Genomic DNA, 14110 nt, shown 5'->3' on the forward strand with positions numbered 1-14110 from the left:
AAAGTCTTTATGTATACAGCTTGAGAGGGATCATGTTAATCTGTAGATGGCTGTTTTTTTTAGTCCCAGCTCAGCTCCAAATGATATATGTGGCATAGGCCATTCATGTTTTATCTCCAAATCTCAATTTCCTCATATAGAATAGAGGTATTTGCCTAGATTTTTTAAAAGCTTCTTTCATCTCAGAAATTCTATGGTCCTGTGAGAAAATAGCTAGGATGTCAGTTTTACAAGAAATACCTGGCAAGATTAAAGTAAATGTGGTTGATGAGGGAATTGTCCCTAATCTAGGGAGGCAGAAAATGGAGTTGAACACCTATTGCTATATGTGAATATTGCTATTGTAATCAGTGTTTAATTTGAGATATATGTTGTTGTACATAATTAGCCTTAGATGTCAATCATGAAAAAGGTTGTACTTGCCAGAAATATTTTTATTCAAGACATTTTAAAAGATGTGGGAGAATGTGTGGAAAGGTACTGGGATTATATGTTAGATGTAATGACATTGAACTGGCAGGAGACAGGCTTTTGGATGTTGAAACTCAATGCTCCCCAGGCTGGATACTGTGAGGCTCGAATATCATTAAGTTGAACAATTTTCCTTCAAAAATTTCCTGAAATGAATTTAATTTTCTTAATTAAAGTGACTAAATGTAAAATCATACGATGGCTCAAAGGTCAAATGCTTGCTCCATTTTAAGACATGTAAAACCTGCCAAATTGAATGATTTATTATAAAGGAAATTAAATTCAATTATTCATTTGAGGAAACTGCAGAAGATTATCTTTAGTATTTGTAGGCACTCTTAAATACTGGCACTTAATACAGAATTTGCCCTAGCATTGGTCTCTTGACAGTGACACAGTGTGATACACGAACATAATTTTTATTGTAAATGCCCAAGACTGAAAGAAGTCAAAGTTTCCTAAATCAGATTCCAGAAGTGGCTATAATGAGAAATAAATAATATTTACATATATTTATATTCTGCATTAAATCTCTAATGACTACTTTCCACAATAAAGAGGAAAAATATTACTGTGTAAAAATATAACGTAAGCATAAAATACACAAAGGATCAATACAAGTCAATGGATAAAGTGAACAGATCATCTTAACAAGCTTTTTCAGTGAACAGTCAGCAATTATTATTTGGGTTCCTAATGAATATTTATTATTGGGCAGTTTTTTACATACCATTATAAGATGTAAATGATACAAGAGTTAAGTTATTTGTAGTTTAGTTAAAATCAAGTTAGGATTTGTAGTTTGTGTTTTCTATCCATTGACTTTAATGTGCATATTAATTATCTGAGGATTTGTTAAAATGCAATTCTAATTTAGTAGATCTGGAGTAAGGTCTGAGATTCAGCATTTCCAACAAGCTTCCAGGTGATGACAATGCTGTTGGTTCAAGAACCAGACTGTAACAGGACCTAAAAATGTCTTCAGTGTTCTTACACAAGATGTCTCAAGTAGTCATTTTTAGAATATATGAACTGATGATCATACTTGTGTGGAAACTTTACTCTCTTATACCATATTCTTAATGAATGAATGTTTTAGTGAGACAAGAAAGGAAAAAATTAGCAATAAATTATTCTTCAGTATACTTTAATTTTGTATTGTTTAATATTTGTATGTTTAGTTTTGGTCTTTCCATTTTTTTTTCTTTCTTCTTTTTTTTTTTTTTTTTTTTTTTTTTGCTGTACGCAGGCCTCTCACTGTTGTGGCCTCTCCCGTTGCGGAGCACAGGCTCTGGACACGCAGGCTCAGCGTCCATGGCTTACAGGCCCAGCTGCTCTGCGGCATGTGGGATCTTCCCGGACCAGGGCACGAACCTGTGTCCCCTGCATTGGCAGGCGGACTCTCAACCACTGCGCCACCAGGGAAGTCCTGGTCTTTCCAATTTTGAAAATGCATTTTACTGTTATCGTATTACGTTGTATTTTTTTATTTCCCAAATAACTAACTCATTGTTTTATTGTTTATTGTTTTATAAATAAGCATTCTTTGAGGGGTTCAATGCCCACCAAATGCAGAGGAGTTCCTTTGCCAAAATAGGCATGAGGAATGTTGGAAGGGACATTAAATAAACCAAGTTCAAAGAAATTATTTTTGTGCCAAAAATAAATCAATGTAGACATTAAGAATAAGTCATTAAGAAAATGTAAAAAATAGAGTGTTTTCCTAATCTGAAATGAACAACTTTAAAAAGCTTTAAAAATGTTGGATGTGTATCCCCTTTAATGTTTGTCTCGTTAGTTTCTTATGTTAAGAATGGTATTTCTGTTGAGCACTACTTTGTCATTGCTTAGACTATATTTTTTCCTTCTACTCTTTCAGGAACATTTAAAATTTTTTCTGAATCCAATCAGTATTGGCTTTTACCTTTAACTCCCATCTCTTTTCTTCCCTTCTTGCTGGCTTGGGCACTTTCCTATGGTATTCCAAATCCTAAATATCACCAGGCCATTCATGAAAGGATTTTCCTCTTGGATTTCATCTTGATATGAAGTATTAGGAGAGCAGACACTGAAGAAAAAGAAAGTAATATGAAAATCAAAACTTCATTAGAGTTAGTTTTTCTCTGGGGATGGGTAATCACTTCACAATTTGTAATCATTGCAAATCACTAAAAATGTTACTCTTAAACAAGTTGATTATAGACAACAGGAAGTCATGGGGCAACTTCCCTAATGAATGAGTTCACTTTATGTCCCAGCCAACCACAAGTCAGAGGAGTTGTGGGGAAGTAACCCTTTCCTGGCTGATTAAAAGGCTGACTTTATACTTAAGACCCCCTGAAAGATCTCATTAAAAGAAGCAGGTGGGGGACCCCAAAAATGCAAAATATCACAATATGGAGTGGAGCAAGGACTACTGAGAGAAACAAATCTTCTTTGGGAAAAAGAGGACAATTGTTTGAAAATGAATAGATTTTTACAGCATTCATTACTCAAATTAATTGTTTTCAGTTTTCAACAGTTTTTAATTCAGAGGCATGCTATAAAATTTTTTGTGCTTCAATATGCAAGATGCAGGATACCTGAGGAAAATGTTAAGCCAGAAGGTAGGACACTCAGGTCAGAAAACCCTATATTGGGGTGGAAATTTTTTTTTTTTTTTTTTTTTTTTTTTGAGGTATGAGGGCCTCTCACTGTTGTGGCCTCTCCCGTTGCGGAGCACAGGCTCCGGACACGCAGGCCCAGCGACCATGGCTCACGGGCCCAGCCGTTCCGTGGCATGTGGGATCTTCCTGGACCGGGGCATGAACCCGTGTTCCCTTCATCAGCAGGCGGACTCTCAACCACTGCGCCACCAGGGAAGCCCTGGAGTGGAAATTTGCTCCTTCAGGCAAAGAGGCATTTTTTATTGTTTGCATAGATCTAACAAGGCATTGAAATTCGCTATTATGTGGAAAATCTGCTTGGTTTAATGAAATCTTTAACACATACTAATAAAGAGACATATACAGAGAGAAATTATTCTGTCAGTCATCAAAAAAACATAATGCTATTATAGTCTTTAAATGGAAAGAGAAGAGCAAGAGGTGAGATCTGAGTGAGCAATTTGCATTACTGTTTATGCAGTAAATGACAAGGAGTTATAAGAAAAAAAAAAAAAAAATGCAACTGATATTTCAGGTGAAAGCAATGTGTTTTCTTCCTCTAAGCGAAAAGTACCCATGGAGGTTAGGCCAATTTGACAGAATTAGGTCAACAACTGGCTTGATTCAAATGTCTGCAGGGTCATTCAGGTGACATTAACCAGTAAAGCAAGCCAAATATGTTAAGGCTTTGTTCACATATGAAAATATCTGTATGAATGTTACTCAATTCCATATTACTCATTGTTTATTGGGGGCTGGCAGAATTCTGAAATGTTCCACAAAATTCCCACCTTTTTGCAGGCTCTGTATAATCTCCTCTACTTGAGTGTGGGCAGGGCTGTGAACATCATGGATTTCATACACATAATTAGACTATGTTTTATGTCAACGTGAAGAGATTTTGCAAATATAATTATGGTCCTAATTCAATTGATTTTAAATTATTCAAAACTGAGATTATCTAGGTGGACCAGATCTAATCAAATGAGCCCTTCAAAAGGACTGGCCTCTTTTCGAAATCAGAGACATTTGAAGCATGAGAGAAATTCTCCTGCTGGCTTTGGAAATAAAAACAAACAAACAAACAAAAATAAAACAGCTAAGTTGTGAGAGGGTCTGTAGAGGAAATCCTGTGTCAAGGAGCTGTGGGCAGTTTCTTGGAGCTGAGAGTGACCCTCAACCAACAACAAACAATCAAAATGGAACTTCTGTCCTACAACTGCAAGGGAATAAATTCTGCCAACCATCTCAATGAGTTTCATGAGAATATTGAGCTTTAGTTGAGATCCTAGCCAGGCCAACATATAGATTTTTCAGCCCTGTGAGCCCCTAAGTAAGAACACAGCTAATATATGCCAGACTCCTGACCTATAGAATCTATGAGATAACAAATAAGTATTTTTTTAAGCTTCAAAATGGCATTACCATTTTGGATGACAGTTTAGCAGTGTCTTAAAAAGCTGGATGTAGTTTTACCATACAATCCGGAAATTGTGCTCCTTGGTATTTACCTAATTATTTGAAAATGTATATGTACACGAAACCTTGTATCCAAATGTTTATAGCATAGTTATCCATAATTGTTAAAATGTGAAGCAACCAAGATGTTCTTCCATAGGTGAATGGATGAACAAACTGTTATGCCTTCATATGATGGACTATTATTCAACAATAAGGAGAAACGAGCTATCAAGTCGTGAAAAGATATGAAGGAACATTAAATGCATATTCCTCAATGAAAGAAGCCAATCTGAAAAAGCTAAATAACGTATGATTCCAAATATATGAGATTTTGGGAAAAGTAATAGTCTCGAGATAGTAAAAAGTCCAGGGGTTGCCAGGGGAGGAGAGGAGAGGTGAAGAGGTGAAGCATAAAGGATTCTTAAGGGGAGTGAAACTACTCTGTATGTGGATACATGACGTTATGCATTTGCTAAAATCCAAAAACATAGAACTGAAGAACACAATGAATGAACCTTAACTTAACCTATAGATGTTAGTTAATAATATTGTCCTAATACTGATCCATCATCTGTAACAAATGTACCACACCAATGCAGGATGTTAATAATAAGGGAAATTGTGTACATAGGGAGAGGTATATGAGAACAGTATTGTCTGTACTATCTGCTCATCTTTTCTGTAAATCTAAAACTATTCTAAAAACAAAGTCTATTCATTTCAAATGAAAAGTAACATTTCAAATGGAAGAATTTTGGCCTCAGTGAGAGGGCGTGGTGAGCATGTGACAAACTTTTTCTAAAGAATGCTCCTGCATTCAGCTCTGGGATTTTTGACACAGGAAAATGAGACCAGTATCTCAAGATATTCTGATTTCTCAGGAAAAGCAAAAAAAAGTGGATTTCTCAGTAAATATTCTGATTTTGAAATGTTAGAAATATATTCAATTAAAATTTTTTAAACATTATTTTGGAGTTAGATCTAAACCAAATAATTTCTACCTTTGATATAGAAAATTCACTGGTTCGTAAAATGGCAAAAAATTAACAAACGACTGTGGCAGATTTCATTTTGTTTGGTACTTTCCACAGGTGAAAATTCAGTGCTGAAAAAAATCAATGTATCATGTGTCAGTGTCCTGTCTTACACAGGCTAATTCTCTATAGGTTGATGACCTTTGAAACAATGATCCAAGAATGCTGTCTGAGTATTTTTTGTGGGGGGGAGGGGGTGGGGAAGGGAGATTGTTCAAAAAAAATCTAATTTAGTGGCAAGGAGCCTTTTCCCTAAGTACAAGAAATGCCCTTCCTCTGTCACACAAGTAACGAGTTCAGCAATTAAAAAGGATATGTTGTAGCTGCATTAGTCAAATGGTAGGTATAGTGCAGACTAAAGAGACATTTCCAGAATGTATGGTGGCCTTTAAATCACTTAATGTCCATCTTTATATCAGTTAAGCAATAGTGCTATAGTGCAGCCTACCCTATTACTGTATTTTTCTGGCTACAGAACTAATAAAAGAGAAGTCCAATCTCAATTGATGAAAATCCAAATTGCAGACTATTTTTAAGTAAATGAAATTTTACTTCCAAGCACATAAAAGAATTGTGGCAGTAAAGCAAGGATTCTTAGCCTATAAGCTGTGGTGGACAGGTAAACATGAATTACAGAAAGTCATGGACTAAAATGTGTGTAATTATAATAGATGATCCTTAAAATTTTGAAAATATATGGTACTTGGTTGCACCTTAAATATGTACTTATGTAAATACAAGTAATTCTAAATTAATAAATCCCTTAACAGCAATCTTTAAAATGCTTATAATTTGATCCCTAAAAAATGTTTACTGAATATTTATTGTGAAAAATAACTGGGTGAGTTTTTAGCTAATGTCACAATAAGATTTGATACCTTTTCTCAAAGAACTTGTATTTTACAGAAGAGACAGGTATGTGCACAGTTATGTTAGGACAGAAGTTGAGGAAGAAACATGCTTTGGGGACCCCAAAGGTGGAGGCACTAATTCCAAAGAGAGATGAGAGAAGGCTTTCTTAGGAAGAGTTAGCATTTGAGCTTCAGTAAAAATGAATGGGGATATGGGAAGTATTTAATACATATTTAATACACTTAATAGAAGAGATGAGAAGTGAACACAAATAATTACATAGAGTTTGGAAAATACAAAGTTTTGTGTCCTAGACAGATAATGTGTTTGGTGAAGGCAAGAAGGTGCATTCAGAGAGGAAACTGGAATTTTATGTTGTTTCAAGGTAACATTTTGTTATAAAATAAAGTCCAATTCTTTAGCGTAAAATTTTACTGTGTCTTTCCTGATATCTATGAGATCTTGGGCATTTATTTTATGTATTTCCAAAGATGGTGCCATAATTAAACATACATGACAAATCTTAACAGAGAAGTTTCATCATCAATACGAGACTAAGATGATGCTTTCTGGGAAGTCCTGGGTACAAGACTGTCAAGGTTTTGAATGGTATATATTTCAACAAAATCTAACCCAAAAAGGACATGCTATTTTCAGATGTACAAGAAACCTAAGAAATGATCTCATCAGAATCATTGGCAAGGTCCTATCTACTCCAGAAGCTTGGGGACCATAAAACTGGACCCCTTGGCTAGTATGAAATGTTCTTGATCAGTCTAGGAATGAATCAAGTGTGGACACATTTGTGTACTGTAAAGATTATAATAGCATACTCTTCTTCCTCACCATTGTGGCACTTAGCTGCTAAAGTCAGTGTTATGCCAAACACAAAAGTGTTTCCAGATGCACATCTGAAAGCATTTAGTAGGCCAAAAAATCAGATTTATAGTAATGAGTAGATTCTGAGAAATAAAAAGGATGCAGATAAAGTTCCTAATATTCAAAATTTTCTATTTAAATTCTTGTGTTTTTCATACTACCTGCATATAGTTAAATGACATCTGTTAAAATGTTACTAAAGTTAGTTGTAGTGGCAGGATAAATGGATTCCTTGATTTATATATTTATTTTAGAATAATGTATACAATCAATATGTGTTTACTACTCTGCTCTGAAGAATACAAAAAGGTACAAGAAAGGAAGCAAGAGATTATTGAAAATTCTGTTACTGTAAAACAACCAGTATTAAAATTTAGTGGTCATAATTTTAGACAGTAACTGTTGCCAAAATACAAAAAGAAGGATGAATGGCAGGATAGATGCAAAAATAGAAAGATACTTTTAAGAATAGGATCAAATTATACCTGTTATTGTTAAAATACCATATATTTTACTAAGTTAATTTGAATTTAACCAAAAAAAAAAAAAGAAGCTAGATTAAAATGGAGGGAGTTATCATACTACAGATTAAGGTTTCGTGACATAATAAATATAGTTGCTAAAAAATCCTTCTAATACTTAAAGACTATTAAAAACTTAGAAATGTTTTCCTTTTAGCTAAATAATTCAAGTTATACAGTATTAATAAACACCCTGTCATAAAAGCTAATTTAATTTGCTCTTTTATGCTTCTTCTCACCACATTCCTTCTACTTTTCCAATTGTTAATGAAGATATTATTTTTTAATTTGTCAAGGACTTTAATATTTATATTTCTTCTCTAATCACATTTTCACGGCTATTTAATCTTAATTTTATATTTAAGTTAATTTGTTGTTTACACCTCTTTTATGCATCGTCCTTCAATTACCTACTTCTTTTTTTTTTTTTTTTTTTTTTTTGCGTTACGCAGGCCTCTCACTGTTGTGGCCTCTCCCATTGCGGGGCACAGGCTCCGGGCGTGCAGGCTCAGCGGCCATGGCTCACGGGCCCAGCTGCTCCGCGGCATGTGGGATCTTCCCAGACGGGGAACGAACCTGCGTCCCCTGCATCGGCAGGCAGACTCTCAACCACTGCGCCACCAGGGAAGCCCTACCTACTTATTTAAATTCATCTCTTGTTTGACTTGATTTCATCTTCAAATGGCTTTCTTTTTCTTTTTTTTTAAAGATCATATGACCCCAGTGGTGTAAATCCTCATTCTTATTTTTATGATTTGAAATGGCTGGCTATTGACTTTCTTTTATAAAGGATGCTTGGCTGAGTATATTTGTAGGTAATCCATTTTCTCTCACCAATCTTTATAGCTAGACATTGACCTACTGTGTCCTGAGTGTTGATATTACAGAAGAGAGGTCTCAGGTTAGTCTGTTTTTTTCCTTTGCAGGTGACCTGCTTTTCCTGAGGCTTCAGCAAATACATTCATCCTTTGTGAATTTCAGTAAGTTAACCAGGGTTTACCTCAATGCTGAAGTAAAGCCCTAGAGTATATCATACTCCTTTTTAAATACACTATCTCTTTTCTTCTTCCTTGATTCCCAAATACTGTTTTTCTTATGTTTATCTGTGAAGTTCAAAAACTACAGGATGTTTTGATGTCTAGTATTTTGAATTGTTTTTTTGCTGTTATATATACAATATGTGTTTTTACCATATAGACTCAATTACTGATTTCATAATTTTTCTGTATTTTATTTCTGAATAACTTATCTGTTAGATATTGTATTAGTCTGCTAGGTCTGTAGTAATAAAATACCATAGACTTAAACCATAGAAATTTATTTTCTCACAGGTCCAAGATCAAGGTCTAGCAGGGTTCCAATTCTACTGAGGGTTTTCTTCCCGGCTTGCAGACTGATGCCTTCTCACCGTGCCTCACGTGGTGGAGAGAATGTCTCTTCTTCTCAGGGCACTGATCCCATCATGGGTGCCCCACTCTCAAGACTTCATGTAAACTTAATAACCTCCAAAAGACTTCATTCCAAATCCTATCACATTGGGGGTTAGGGCTTGAACATATGAATTTTGAGGGGACATAAACATTCAGTCCGTAACAAATATATTGAGCTCTCAGTTTCAGGAATACAGGTGAACTACAGGTTACATGTTCTTGTATAGCTTTTATATGTATTATCTTCTCCGTACTTTATTACTTTATTATTTTTTCCTCTATGTTTTCACAGGGGTTGTCTCAAACTTTTCTTCCATGCCATTAATTTGGTTTTTCATCATGTCTGTTTTATTCTTTGTTTTTTCTATTTATTAGATTATTGTATGCTCAGTACATTTCTTTAGTCTGCCTTTTTAAATCTTATTATGCTTTTTCATAAATAACATTTTTGTGCCCATATTTTGTTGAATTCAAATTATCACCAAATTCTAATCAAATTCTATTATCTCAGGGAGCTCTTTTGCAGAATTTGTTTCTACTCCTTTGGTTATGTCTATGTCAGACAAGTTTTGCCGAGTTGCCAGCTCATTTATTTTTCATCTTGTTCTTAATGTGGGCTGTTGAATTTACATTAACCATATGTTCTGAAATAATTTGGGCAATTGTTTTTGACTCCTCATCTAGTTAATCTGGCTGGAACAATAGATATGGTTCCAGCTTTCCAAGTTTGTGAGATAATATCACTCTCCTTTATTAGATAGTTGCTGATGAAATTATGACTTATTAAATATTTAGAATTTTTTCCTACTTAATTATGAATTGAAAAAGGAACTGTTTGTGAGTGAGTCAGCTTTTTTTTTATTTCTTTACCCAGCATCCACAAGGCCATAGAATTAAAGGACAGTTGTCAGGATAATATTTTCCAAGATAAGACCCCAAGAGAAGAGAGAATAAGAAGATATGTCCTATATGTGAAGGTAAGTTAACTAAGCTTAAAAGAAAGCGATAAAACCAAGGTCTTTTTAAAGAATTTGGTATGAAGAATTTATGCAATTTATTTGGACGTATTCTTCAGACTTTAAAAAACAATAGTAAATGGCCAACTAAGTGGATTTCAGTTGTGATGACGAACGCTGATGGATTATATTTCTGCCTATGAACTGAAAAGCATGAGTGAATAAGAAAGACATGTTTGATTAACTACATGTGAAAGATTCAAACACATTTTACCCATAAAAGTGTATATGCGTTAATAATCCATAATAAACCATACGAGTATTATCTTGAGGATATGGGCTTAATTATTAAAAGAAATGACATTCATGAACTATGTAAATTGAGATCCAATTAACTTGCTGCAGCTATCTTATTAAATGCCAATTAAGTATATTAACATTCTTTACAATTCATATTTCAATATGAATTTAACTGTACCTTCATTGCCATTGTACTGTTGAGTTAATTACATAGCTAGATGATTTATCTTTTGCATAATTATTAAGCCTTACCCTCTGTTCTTCAAAAAACTAAAATTGATAGCTTTATAAACTCTGAAGGTAAGTCCCCAAAGCATCACTAATTTCCTGGCTTTGTACAAATCTTTGTTTTAAAGCAAAATGAAGATTTCACATGGTTTGTATTAGCTGGATAGCGATTCAAATTCTTTATTTGAAATAAAATATGAAGCCATATAATGTGCCTGAAAGACATTATTAGGTCTTTCAAATTATTTTCTTTTCTATTATGATTTTGGTTAATGTCTGTCTAATTATGGAAAGGTTTTCTGACAATTGAGAGGGTTTTTTTTTTAATAAAATAGAATAAGAAGTAGCCTATTAGAACACAAATATTGATATTTTAGATCCTTTTGGTGAGACAGGTTTTATTTTGCTTCAACAATCCCCTGAATATCTAGCATAGTAACAGGCACTTACCAAGTTTGAAGTAGTTGAAGGGATCATGGGCTTTGTAGTCAGATAATTTGGGGTTCAGTGTCTCTCCCAGTTTCTGTTTCTTTGGTGATAGAAATTGATGACATTTATGGCATTTAGCCTATTTACTCATTAGTAAAATGTGGATGGTAACAGCTCCTGTATATGTTTATGTGAATATTAAATATAATTAAATGCATATATACATGAAAACATATGACCATGAATGGAAGTCCATACTCAGTAAAAACTAGCTTTTGTTCCTGTCATTTATATATTTTTGATTTTTGAAACAACTTCATTGATTTGTATATAACCTACTGCTAAGTAACTTTATATATGATTTATGAATGGGTTGCATCTCAGGGCATCTATTAGTCTTGAAAGAAAGGAGTATAAAAGAATGCATTCACATGAAAGACAATTTGGTTATTCAAATCTGAGTATACACAAGATTATTGCCTTGTTTCATTTACCTCATTAAGATAAAATTTTAATGGTTAACTCTATATTTATACAAAGAGAACCTATTTCCCATATATTTACTTATGGCTCAAGAGTCAGTACACTGATGAATCTAAATATGAATTATTGAGAGCAGGGATGCCAGAAAATCCATCCTGATTCCATGCTGACAGGTGACCATTCAGTGGAGGCATGCAAATAGTTTGGCTGGGTATATTTTGCTTTTTTCCTTTAGTTCCACACAGCTCAGTGCTCAGCAGATGTGGCCTGTTCGTCACTGCATTGTTGTGTGATATTCAGATGTAAGTTTCAAGTGGAAAGGAATAACCTTTTCTATGTATTATTCCTGTGAACTCCGCCCAGCACCCCTTCCCTAGTCTTCTCAGCCCTCACTTTTCCTGTGTGGAAAGACTGATAAGTGGAAGCCAGACTACCTCCATTTCTTCTCTTCTTGCCTAAGCAGTGACGATCACTTCCCTTCTTGACATTGTCACTTGTTTCTTTGTTAATCTGTGCCTGTTTAAGTCTTCCATAAAACCACCAATAAAATCACCTATAAAGCCATCAGGTGTCAGGTACAATAACAAATGTCTTGGAAACAAAATCATCCTAATGAAATGGAAGGAAACCTAAAATCTTTGTCCATGTGCTTCCAATTAGAAATGTTTCCCCTAGCTTGCCATTATTTATAGCACTGTTAATGACGGAATTCACACGGAAATAAATGTCTTTCTTGTTGGTGATCATTCGTGAGGCCCATGTGCTTATGAGTACCTCAAACAGAACATTCTAATATGGTAGTTTGAGACTGAGGGTCACTGGGAATTAATGTAGAAGTCTGAGAATGGATTTTACCTGTAGCTTCACAACAATTTCATTGAGCTCTGGGTCTGACTGATAAGGATGAACAATTATGACCGCTAGAGGAAGTTTATGGAAGGTAGTTGAACAATTCCAATGTGGCTCTGGAATATCAAAATTGCAATTTGTACAGGTGGTGAACTTTTAGTCAACTAAGCAATGAAAATAAAGCTGCTGCCACTTATCAGAAAGCTACCATTTGGATAAAAATTCTTGTAGCAGCCCTAGACCACATAGCAGGTAGGTTGCAGGCACTAGCTTCAGTTGAAAGTTGCTAGGTTTTCTTTTCTAGGATTTGATAGCCTACTGTCACATTTTATTTCTCTCTAGAGTTCTTCATTTAGATAGGAATTTCAAGGATCTTCCCCCATTTCATAACTGCAAAAGACACCCAAGGAAAGAGTAGTCCTAATGATAGATTTCATCCATTGACTACTCTTCAGACATTTTACATACTCAGTTCACAAAACAGTGCTGCAATGGAGGCAGTTTTTACAGTGATTTTACGTGTGAGAAAACTATACCTGAAAGACTAATCACTGAGTAAGCTATTATCCAAACAGACTGATTTATCCCTTGAGCTTGTATTCCTTAACTACACCATTCTGCTTGTGAGTTAATTGACTTAATTGAATGAACCCATGAGTTCATCATCACAGATCTCATTCCTGCTAACATATATCCTCAAATCCCCACATTTTTTTGCATAATTACTTTAGTACCTTCTTCTGAAGGAGTCTGTATAGGTTTAGTCACTAAAAGTATTTCCTCCTGTGTTGTCAAGAGTATTTTGTTGTTTGTATTTATAGTCTGTGTGTCCTCTAATTATCTGGTCTTGAAGGATTCTGCCTTGTAACTTAATTCTACTAGAATTAATGTAAAATGCTGTGGTGATTTAACTTAATCCTCTGTGTCTGACAGTGCATGCATGATATGAAGTGATGAGGTAAATATTCAGTGTCTCAGACACTTTGTTTCCTGTATTTTAAAATGTTTCATGAGTTGAAACTTCCATGCAGTCTGCACATTTTTTTACATATTTTATTTTTCATTTTTCCCCATGGATAGTATAGACATGTATGAGTAACTGGCATTCTACACTCTTGATATATTGAGAAATAATTATAACGATGGTGATTGTGCCAGCAAGAAGTTGGAATTTAGGTAAATATTCTATTTAAATCTGTTTTATTAATTCAAACATCCCTGAAAGCATTGTAGGTATACCTTTTCAAAAAAAATTAATGATGTTCCCTTGGAATTTCTAGAACTTGCTCAATTTATGCCTCAGGATCCACTCAAATTTTCAACATTGTCTCTGTCTTACTTTTCACTATTTTTGAAATTTTTGTATAGCATTTCAATTTATAAACTCCTTAAATATTTTTCTTAAACAAAATTTTTATTCAGTAGTATTTAGTGACATGTTCAGGATTTCCTAACAATACTAAGTGTATCTATACTAATAGAGGCCAGTATCTAGGGTTTCTTGTACTGCAGGATTCTACATAAAGTTCTTGAGTATCTTGCAAAAGTCATGAACAAATTATTTTTTTCTCT

The sequence above is a fragment of the Monodon monoceros genome, unplaced genomic scaffold (assembly GCF_005190385.1).
Source record: "Monodon monoceros isolate NGI ecotype Baffin Bay Population unplaced genomic scaffold, NGI_Narwhal_1 Super_Scaffold_21, whole genome shotgun sequence".
NCBI lineage: Eukaryota > Metazoa > Chordata > Mammalia > Artiodactyla > Monodontidae > Monodon > Monodon monoceros.